Below are 10591 nucleotides of genomic sequence, written 5' to 3'. Positions count from 1 at the left end.
TTTTATTCTTTTAGTAAATAGCTGGATGATTCCCCAGTGGGGATGTGTCCTTGATGAACCTTCACTTTGTTTTCAGGTTTTTGCCCTATGAACAGTCACACAAAGAACGTACTTGTTCATCCTTGTTGTCTTGAACCCATATCCTTACATAGAGTTATTTGTATCCGATAGAGTCTCAAGACTACAGTTGCCACTGAATTCATTTATTCTTTTAAGGGATGTTGCCAGATTGGTTTCCAAAAGCTGGAGGAGGAGAGTCAAGGAGAGGAAGCCAAATGTGGATAACACGCCTACTCCATGAATTTAAATTGTGTGGATTGAATGAAGGGACAGGTGCAGAGTAAAGACCAATACAGTTGACAATTATTATTAGTTCTTTTCCTAAAGACTGTGGGCTCCCCAGGTCACCACCTGGGTCTCTGCTGGTGGGGGGCATTCATGAGGTACACAGTGGGAGTGACATTCGGGATTGTATACCTGGAGGGTCTACAAAAAAGGGGTAGAACCGGGAAGAGCAAAGCCTTGGGAGTCCAACGGACTCAGCTTTAATTGCATCTTTACCACTTTCCACTGTGAGATCTTGGGCAAGTTTCTCAACTTCTCAGAGCTTCAGTTTCCTCATCTGCAGGATGGAGATAATGATGCCAGCCTCCTCGGGTGGCTGTGAAGAGGAAGCAACGGACTTGAGGCCCTGAGCAGAGTGCCTGGTGCTCCTTACAGGTGCCACTTTCTCTCAGATGCCTTCATTATATCTCTTCCCCCAGTAGATGAAAACTTGTTGAAGGCAGGAACTGCATCGAATTCATCGCTGCATTTTTCTCCCACCCCCAGCTGCATGGCATGATCTTAGTTCCCCAACTAGGGATGGAACCCACGACCCCTGCAGTGCAAGCTCAGAATCTTTTTTTTTTTTTTTTTTCACACACACTGTATTTTATTTTTACAAGAGATAAATAGACTGACACCAAGCATTGTACATGGATGACCACAACAAAAGCAACAATGATTGCAATTACCAAACATGAAACACACTCATACTATGTCATAATATTGACATTCAGTCCAGTAATCCTCCACTGTAACAGCTCCTTTACTTTGCAGTGAAAATTGATTTGTATATTCTTTGCCTCTGAGTTCTTGTGGGATTTTTTCTTTTTTTAAATTCAACCAGAAAGTCACAAAAATTATACTCATCCTCATCAGTTCACTCAGTCCCATGTAATTAATTTTTTTTTTTCATCTTGATCTTTTGTTAGCACTTTTATGAGCTCCTCAGTTTTTCATTAGAGTTCTGAAAATGCTTATTCATTCAGTTCAGCAGTACAGTCAGGTACCAGAAACCTGTACTTGTCAGAGTCTTTTCCATGAATTTCCTGAAGATGAAACCCTTTTATAGGAACATATTTACAAAAGCATCAGAGTACACCCAGAACTGTCTGTAAATGACAAAAGACTTAAAAATGACCACGGTTAAAGATTTGATGAAAGTTCATAATAATGCAGTTGACAAGAAAATTAGTTATTTCTGAGATATACATTTTAAAGTAATAACTAGGGTTATGACTTATAACATTATACCAGAACATATAAGATTTTTAGAAATTTCATGTAATGTCTGAAACATTTATATTAACATATTTCCATACAAATAACCGAATGAAAGTTTAGTATTAGTTGTTTTGTTTGTTTGTTTATACTGCAGGTTCTTATTAGTCATCCATTTTATACACATCAGTGTATACATGTCAATCCCAATCGCCCAATTCAGCACACCACTATCCCCGCCCCACCGCAGTTTTCCCCCCTTGGTGTCCATATGTCTGTTCTCTACATCTGTGTCTCATCTTCTGCCCTGCAAACCGGCTCATCTGTACCATTTTTCTAGGTTCCACATACATGCGTTAATATACGATATTTGTTTTTCTCTTTCTGACTTCCTTCACTCTGTATGACAGTCTCTAGATCCATCCACGTCTCAACAAATGACTCAATTTCGTTCCTTTTTATGGCTGAGTAATATTCCATTGTATATATGTACCACAACTTCTTTATCCATTCGTCTGTTGACGGGCATTTAGGTTGCTTCCATGACCTGGCTATTGTAAATAGTGCTGCAATGAACATTCGGGTGCATGTGTCTTTTTGAATTACGGTTTTCTCTGGGTATATGCCCAGTAGTGGGATTGCTGGGTCATATGGTAATTCTATTTTTAGTTTTTTAAGGAACCTCCATATTGTTCTCCATAGTGGCTGTATCAATTTACATTCCCACCAACAGTGCAAGAGGGTTCCCTTTTCTCCACACCCTCTCCAGCATTTGTTGTTTGTAGATTTTCTGATGATGCCCATTCTAACTGGTGTGAGGTGATACCTCATTGTAGTTTTGATTTGCATTTCTCTAATAATTAGTGATGTTGAGCATCTTTTCATGTGCTTCGTGGCCGTCTGTATGTCTTCTTTGGAGAAATGTCTATTTAGGTCTTCTGCCCATTTTTGGATTGGGGTGTTTGTTTCTTTAATATTGAGCTGAATGAGCTGTTTATATATTTTGGAGATTAATCCTTTGTCCGTTGATTCGTTTGCAAATATTTTCTCCCATTCTGAGGGTTGTCTTTTCATCTTGTTTATGGTTTCCTTTGCTGTGCAAAAGCTTTGAAGTTTCATTAGGTCCCATTTGTTTATTTTTGTTTTTATTTCCATTACTCTAGGAGGTGGATCAAAAAAGATCTTGCTGTGATTTATGTCAAAGAGTGTTCTTCCTATGTTTTCCTCTAAGAGTTTTATAGTGTCCAGTCTTACATTTAGGTCTGTAATCCATTTTGAGTTTATTTTTGTGTATGGTGTTAGGGAGTATTCTAATTTCATTCTTTTACATGTAGCTGTCCAGTTTTCCCAGCACCACTTATTGAAGAGACTGTCTTTTCTCCATCGTATATCTTTGCCTCCTTTGTCATAGATTAGTTGACCATAGGTGCGTGGGTTTATCTCTGGGCTTTCTATCTTGTTCCATTGATCTATGTTTCTGTTTTTGTGCCAGTACCATATTGTCTTGATTACTGTAGCTTTGTAGTATAGTCTGAAGTCAGGGAGTCTGATTCCTCCAGCTCCGTTTTTTTCCCTCAAGACTGCTTTGGCTATTCGGGGTCTTTTGTGTCTCCATACAAATTTTAAGATGATTTTTTCTAGCTCCGTAAAAAATGCCATTGGTAATTTGATAGGGATTGCATTGAATCTGTAGATTGCTTTGGGTAGTATAGTCATTTTCACAATGTTGATTCTTCCAATCCAAGAACATGGTATATCTCTCCATCTGTTGGTATCATCTTTAATTTCTTTCATCAGTGTCTTATAGTTTTCTGCATACAGGTCTTTTGTCTCCCTAGGTAGGTTTATTCCTAGGTATTTTATTCTTTTTGTTGCAATGGTAAATGGGAGTGTTTCCATAATTTCTCTTTCAGATTTTTCACCATTAGTGTATAGGAATGCAAGAGATTTCTGTGCATTAATTTTGTATCCTGCAACTTTACCATATTCATTAATTAGCTCTAGCAGTTTTCTGGTGGCAGTTTTAGGATTCTCTATGTATAGTATCATGTCATCTGCAAACAGTGACAGTTTTACTTCTTCTTTTCCAATTTGTATTCCTTTTATTTCTTTTTCTTCTCTGATTGCCGCAAGCTCAGAATCTTTACCACTGGACCACCAGGGAAGTTCCCTCGCTGCATCTTTATAAATCCAGTCCCTCACTTGGTTTTCCCTTCTACCAACTACCTTAAGGTCTTTTGCTCAGTTAAACCAGCATTGATTAAAAATGAGAGGAAGAACAATTCTTTTATTATGGAAAATATCAGACTTCCACTATGATAGGGAGACTAATATAAAGAAGACCCATGATCCACTCCCACATTCAACATTGTCAACACGTTGATAACCTTCTGTTTTTTTGCCTTTTTTTTTTTTTGGCTCTGCCTTGTAGCTTGTGGGATCTTAGTTTCCCAACCAGGGATCGAACCCAGGTCCTCAGCAATGAAAGCACGGAATTCTAACCACTGGACCACCAGGGAAATCCTGACCAGAGTTTTTCATTCATCTCTTGATCACTCCTTCCCACCACCCATCTTTATGGAGTATTTTAAAGTGAATCCCAGATATCACATGATATCAATTGTTAAATACTTGTGTAAATTTCCAGTTGCAGTTCTCAAAGTGTGATCTGGAGAACCCTGAGGGTTTTCAACACCCTATCAGGAGGTCTGCCAGGTCAAAACTATTTTTATACTAATATTAATATATTGTTTGTCTTTTTCATTCTCATTCTCTCATGAATGTATGGTAGAGTTTTCCAACACAGACTGAATGCAGCAACAGATCTGAGAATCCAGCTTTCTCCTACTAAACCAGGTATGAGAGTTGCAAATTTTTACTGATCTGTTTACAAAAATGTAAAATAATGCTACTCTTCTCTATTTTTGTTTTTTTTTTTAAACTTTGTGTTTATTTATTTATTTATTTATTTATTTATTTATGGCTGTGTTGGGTCTTCATTTCTGTGTGAGGGCTTTCTCTAGTTGCGGCAAGTGGGGGCCACTCTTCATCGCAGTGCGCGGGCCTCTCACTATCGCGGCCTCTCTTGTTGCGGAGCACAGGCTCCAGACGCGCAGGCTCAGTAGTTGTGGCTCACGGGCCCAGCCGCTCCGCGGCATGTGGGATCTTCCCAGACCAGGGCTCGAACCCGTGTCCCCTGCATTGGCCGGCAGATTCTCAACCAGGGGATTCGCCACCAGGGAAGCCCCCTCTATTTTTGTTTTGTCTTGAAAAATATAATCACTTTTCATAAAAATAAGTTTTTAGTTAACAGGTAATGGGTTCATTGTTGCTATATTCAAAATAATTAAATGGATATATTAAAAATTTGTCAGTTTTATTTTCTAACGTAGAAAAAATATATCTATCAAAATATTTAATATAAAGAAAGCTCTTTGGGATCCTCAATACTTTTTTAAATTAGTTTTTAAACTGATATTTAATTCACATAGCATAGGATTCACCACTTCACAGTATAATTCGGTAGGCTTTAGTATACTTACAAGTTGGGCAACCATTACCACTAGCTAATTCCTGAACATTCTTGTCACCCTAAAAAGAAGCCCCATACCTGTTAATGGTCACTGTCAATTCTTCCCTCTCCTCAGCCCCTTTCTGACTCCACTGATTTGTCTATCCTGGACATTTCATATAAATGAAGTATTTTGTGTCTGGCTTATTTCACTTAACATAGTGCCTTTAAAGTTCACCCATATTGCAGCAGATATCAAAACCTCGTTCTTTTTTATGGTTGAATAATATTCCATTGTACCTATATACCACATTTTGTTTATCCATTCATCAGTTGGTGGACTTTTAGGTTGTTTTCACTTTTGGCTATTATGAATAATGCTGCTAGGAACATTAGTGTCTAAGGTTTTGTATGAATACATGTTTTTAGTTCTCTTGGCTACATACCTAGGAACAGAATTGCTGGGTCATACGATTAACTCTATGTTACTCTATATTTAACTTTTTGAGAAACCATCAAACTGTTTTCCACAGCAGCTGCACCATTTTACATTTCAACCACCAGTATATGAGTGTCTCACTATCTCAACATCCTTACCAAAATTTATTTTCAGTGTTTTTGATTCTGGTCATCTTTGTAGGACTCAATAATTTCTAAAGCATATAAGGGGTTCTGAGGCTAAAATGTTTGAGAATTGTTTTTCTAACAAATAACTTTAAAAAAACATGAAAGCATTTTTTGTAAATAACAAGTTCATAGAAACAGAGGACAGATTAGTGGTTGCCAGAGGTGGGGAAGGATGCAGGCAAAATGGGTGAAGGTGGTCAAACGGTACAAACTTCCAGTTATAAAATAGATATGTACTGGGGATGTAATGTACAGCATGGTGACTATAATTAATAAACACTGCATTGTATATTTGAAAGTTGCTGAGAGTAGTAGATCTTAAAAGTCTTTATCACAAGAAAAAACATTTAATTGTGTGGTGATGGACGTTAACTAGACTTCTTGTGGTGATCATTTCACAATATATACATATATTGAATCATTACGTCGTACAGCTGAAACTAATATGTTAAAAAAATAAACATAATAACACTATCAAATTAACAATAATTTCACAAAATTTTGTGATACTGGGTAATCAAGCTTGCTTAGGACAGACCCAATTTACACCTTTGTACCAGCATAACTATTAAAAGTGTCTCCTTTAGGGGCTTCCCTGGTGGCGCAGTGGTTGAGAGTCTGCCTGCCAATGCAGGGGACACGGGTTCGAGCCCTGGTCTGGGAGGATCCCACATGCCGCGGAGCAACTGGGCCCGTGAGCCACAACTACTGAGCCTGCGCGTCTGGAGCCTGTGCTCCGCAACAGGAGAGGCCGCGATAGCGAGAGGCCCGTGCACCGCGATGAAGAGTGGCCCCCGCTTGCCGCAACTGGAGAAAGCCCTCGCACAGAAACGAAGACCCAACACAGCCATAAATAAATAAATAAATAAAATTAAAAAAAAAAAAGTGTCTCCTTTAACTCTCAATATACCGTTTAGATGACAAATTATAATTATATGAACACCCTGTAACAGAACTATGTTCAGATTTCCCCAGTTGTCTTAAATATATCTTTTTACAATATGTTTATTGAAAACAATATCCAACATTGCATTTGATTGAGGTGTCTTTAAAAACTATATCAATTCTCTCTTCCACTCCATTTCTTTCATGCTAGTTATTTATTGAAACTGGGTAATTTGTGGAATTTCCTGTATCCTTAGCTTGGCTGATCATATCGTCTTGGTGTCTTAATCTGTCTCTGTATCCTTCCTATTTCTTGCCATTTTGTAGTTAGATCTAGAAGTTTGATTAGGTTTAGGGTCAATTTTTGTGCAACAGTATTTCATAGATGGTGTGTATATACTGTTGCATTGCATCAAGAGGCACGTGGTATCTGGTTGTCTCACTTTTAGTGATGTTAAGATAAGTCGGTGGGTTCAGGTTTTGTTAGCTTGATCCAGCTATTATAAGATTCCCATCAATGTTCCACTTCATAATTCTAATAGCCATGAATGATTGTTGCCTAGTCCCAGTGCTTCATTAGGACCTGTGAACAGTAACTTTCTAATTCTACTACTTCTGTGTCATTTGTTGCCCTTACAAACTATTTGGATATCCTGAAATATATAGCAGAATAAATGCTTGATTCTTTCCTTTTACCAATTTTCAAAAAAAAGAGTTGGTTCCTTAAGTGATCCAAGCATGAATGATGATTTTTTTTTCTTTGTTAGTATTACTATGAATGAATTAATGGATTTGTATATATTAGATTATGTTTCAATCCATTAGTCATTATTCTTTTTTTAAGCCCAAACTGTTCCACTTTGGCCAAAGGGTGCCCCTTCAACCTTGCTCTTGGGTTCTTCTGACATAACCTCAGGAGTATTTGATAGCTACTTTGCTTTCTGTCATAATAAAATGCCACAAGCTCATCTTACACAATCCTTGCTTGCCCCCACTCTAAAATCAGTCATTTCCTAAAGGAGTCCTGGTTCTTCTTAGTGGGCAATGGCATTTAGATTATGAATTTGGACACTAGGGCTGCTCATAGCCATTGGATTGTCATTGCTTCTTGGCCTTTTCAGTGGACACAGCTAGGATATATGTATTTTGTAGATAGAGAAAAATTAATCATGAATTCATACTACCATTGCCAATTCAAATTTTTGCTTATAGAATTTACATCTAATTTCATTGATTTGATACCTGTTATGTCTTTATCTTTCACCGCAGACCTTGGTTTCTAACAACACTAAGATACTTACCTCCTATTTTATATACACAGATATGTGTAAAATATACATGCGACAGCATCTAATTAACAATACCGGTATTATTACTAACAGTTACTATCACTAAATGCAGTTTGATTTCTTTGCCATTCCTTTCTGTTCTGAGGATAAGTCCCACTAAGGATATACAGTCAAAATCATGAGTTTTAAAGTCAGTTTCTTATTTTTCCATGCAGTTATGCCAGTAACTTGAAATATACTTTGATTCATGACTTTCTTTTTCTTTTAGGAAATACTTTGCATTTTCTTTTAAAAAATAATTATGTAAAGTACTTACATGATGCCAAAGTCAAAATTATAAGACAGAGTATATGGAAAGAAGGCTAGCTTCCTCACCCATTTTTTTCACCTTGTTCTTTTCTTACATATAACCCTTGTTTATTAGTTTGTAATTTAGTCTGCCATCGCTGCTTCTTTAAAATGTGAGCAAATGCACCACACCTTTCTTAGGAGAGAAGCAACATATACATGGTCTCAGCCTTGCTTTTTTCACTTAAACAATATATCTTAGCATTCCATGGCCTACATAGAGATGGTCTTCATTCCTTTGTACAGCTGCACAGAACTGCATTGTGTGGATGTACCGTGCTTTATTCAGCCAGTCCTCTGTCGATGGACATATGGGTTCAACAAACATCTACTGCATAACTAAATTGTGCCAGGCACTGGAGAGCAAGGCATGGTGTCTGGCCTCAGGAAACTCAGAGTGTAGAGGGGGTGAACGCTTGCAATACAAGTACTTTCCTAAGGGAGTGAGATCTTGGATCCACTTAGCACAAAGGGCACGTGGAAGAGGGAAGACAGTGTCCCACACAGGAGGGATACAGTAACTGTCTGTGGATTGCCATCTTGCTCCCATAGGGGTCAATATCTGGGAAATCTTGATATGGGAGAATCCCCTTGGGAGGAGTTTTTAATCAATGTTTGAAATTGCTTAGAAAATCATGAGTGCCACCAGTTGGTCGGAGAACGGAAGACCAAGAGAAAGACATAGAGAGGAAGGGTCCGAACCATAAAATTCCCCTGAAAAGATAAAATGTAAGTTAATACAGAAGCTGTGGTTTAACAATAAGAACTAACACCTGTATAAAATTGACCACGGACCAAAAATTGCTCTAAGCCGTTTAAGTATATTTAACTTTAACAATTCTAAGAAGTAGGGACTATTACTACCCACATTTTACCTTTTAAAAAAATTCAGGCACGGAGAGGTTGCCGAACTTTCCATCAAGGTCACAGAACGGGCGCGGGGGGGGGGGTAGCAAGGAAGCACTCGCAGTCAAGATCCGCAGATAGAATATCTGTAAGCGGTGCCCTCTCGAAGGCGGTACGAAAGCCCTTAAGTCTCCCTTCACTCCAATAGCCCCCTGGGGACCACAGCCTACTCTTGACACCCCCCCCTCCCGGCGCGGCCCCTCCACCCCAAGATCCGAAAACCCCGCAGGTCATGCTCTAGACGCCTTGGGGCTCGGAGACCAGAAGAATTCTAAAGCCCAGAGGCAACCTGCGGGACGGTGGGGGGAAACTAAGCCGGCCGCCCAAGCAGCGTGGGTTTGAGCCTCGGCCGGGGGCCGCATGCCGCGGATGCCTCCCCGAGAAGCGACGAGACCTGCTCTCCAACTCCTCCCCGTGTCCGCCGCCCGTTTCTCAGCGCTCCCGCCCACGCCTGGGCGCAAATACAGTGTGCTTCCCCGGGCACCTACCACACATCGAAGTTATGAGAAGTCACCCGCAAACACCCAGGGAAGGCCGGGGACGGTGACCGGCCCACGGGGAACCGAAAGTCTAAAGCCCTCAGCTCCATCGTCAGAGAACCCGCAGCAAGAGACCAGCCAAGACAAGGACTCGCACGGGGCCCTTGGCTCCTCCCGCTCCCCCCACCCCTACCACTTACAAGTGCCGACCCCGCCCCGAGAGCCGCCAGGACACACGCGGGGAGCATCACACATCCACACCCGCGGGCGAACCTAAGCCGCACCCCGATTAGCAGCGTTTCTAGCTAAACCCCCGTCGTCGCAGACAATTTTTAAACTCCTCGCTTCCCAGCGACTTACGCTTTTTTCTTTTTAAAAGCCTACGGCAATCAACGATAAAAAGCTAGCCGAAGAATAAAAACCAAAGCCAACGCAGAACTCGACAAAGACACTTTGCAATCACGTATTAGACACAAAAAAATAACTACTATCAGCGATCAAACGGTACCTATACCATCGCAAAGTTAAAATGATCCTTCCTAGTTCAGTTCAGACGGGTAATGTGCCACAGTCGTAACAAGGTTGGAAGGAGGCACATGTCACACAAGCGCGTGAACACCCAATCATCATGTTTATGAACTACAAAAGGATCAACGTGACTGGTCGGTTAAGGAGCCCCGGGTACGACCCACTAACTTTACAGTAAGGGTGACAAATGTAGTGCATATTTACTTAGACTTGATATAAAAAATCCTGTATATTTTATCACGATCACCGATATTGCCTGATATTTCTTTTGTTTCTACCTCAGTAAGTGAAAACAGAAACAAAATAGCGATGCGGCTATTATCCATGCAAATATACTCTCCATAGCTCCACCCTCTCCTGAACCCGGGTCGCTATTGCTTTACGGTAGTATGTCGTGAAATGACGGAGCGTAGCCGCGGTAATGGCGGAAGCTAGCCTTGTGCTTTGCGGCAATAACGTTTGCTAAATCGGAT

At 40.1% G+C, this 10591-nt stretch overlaps 1 non-coding gene across 1 annotated transcript; it reads right to left on the bottom strand.

Annotated features, from left to right (window-relative positions):
- Positions 1-10137: 10137 nt before the first annotated feature.
- On the bottom strand, positions 10138-10241 carry LOC133081514 (small nucleolar RNA U13). The gene has a single exon (XR_009698850.1). It is a non-coding gene; the product is annotated as a small nucleolar RNA U13 (small nucleolar RNA).
- Positions 10242-10591: the final 350 nt, after the last annotated feature.

Source organism: Eubalaena glacialis, chromosome 20 (assembly GCF_028564815.1).
Source record: "Eubalaena glacialis isolate mEubGla1 chromosome 20, mEubGla1.1.hap2.+ XY, whole genome shotgun sequence".
Classification (NCBI taxonomy): domain Eukaryota; kingdom Metazoa; phylum Chordata; class Mammalia; order Artiodactyla; family Balaenidae; genus Eubalaena; species Eubalaena glacialis.
The sequence above is the reverse complement of the archived record's forward strand: the minus strand, read 5'-3'. Positions and strand labels throughout refer to the sequence as shown.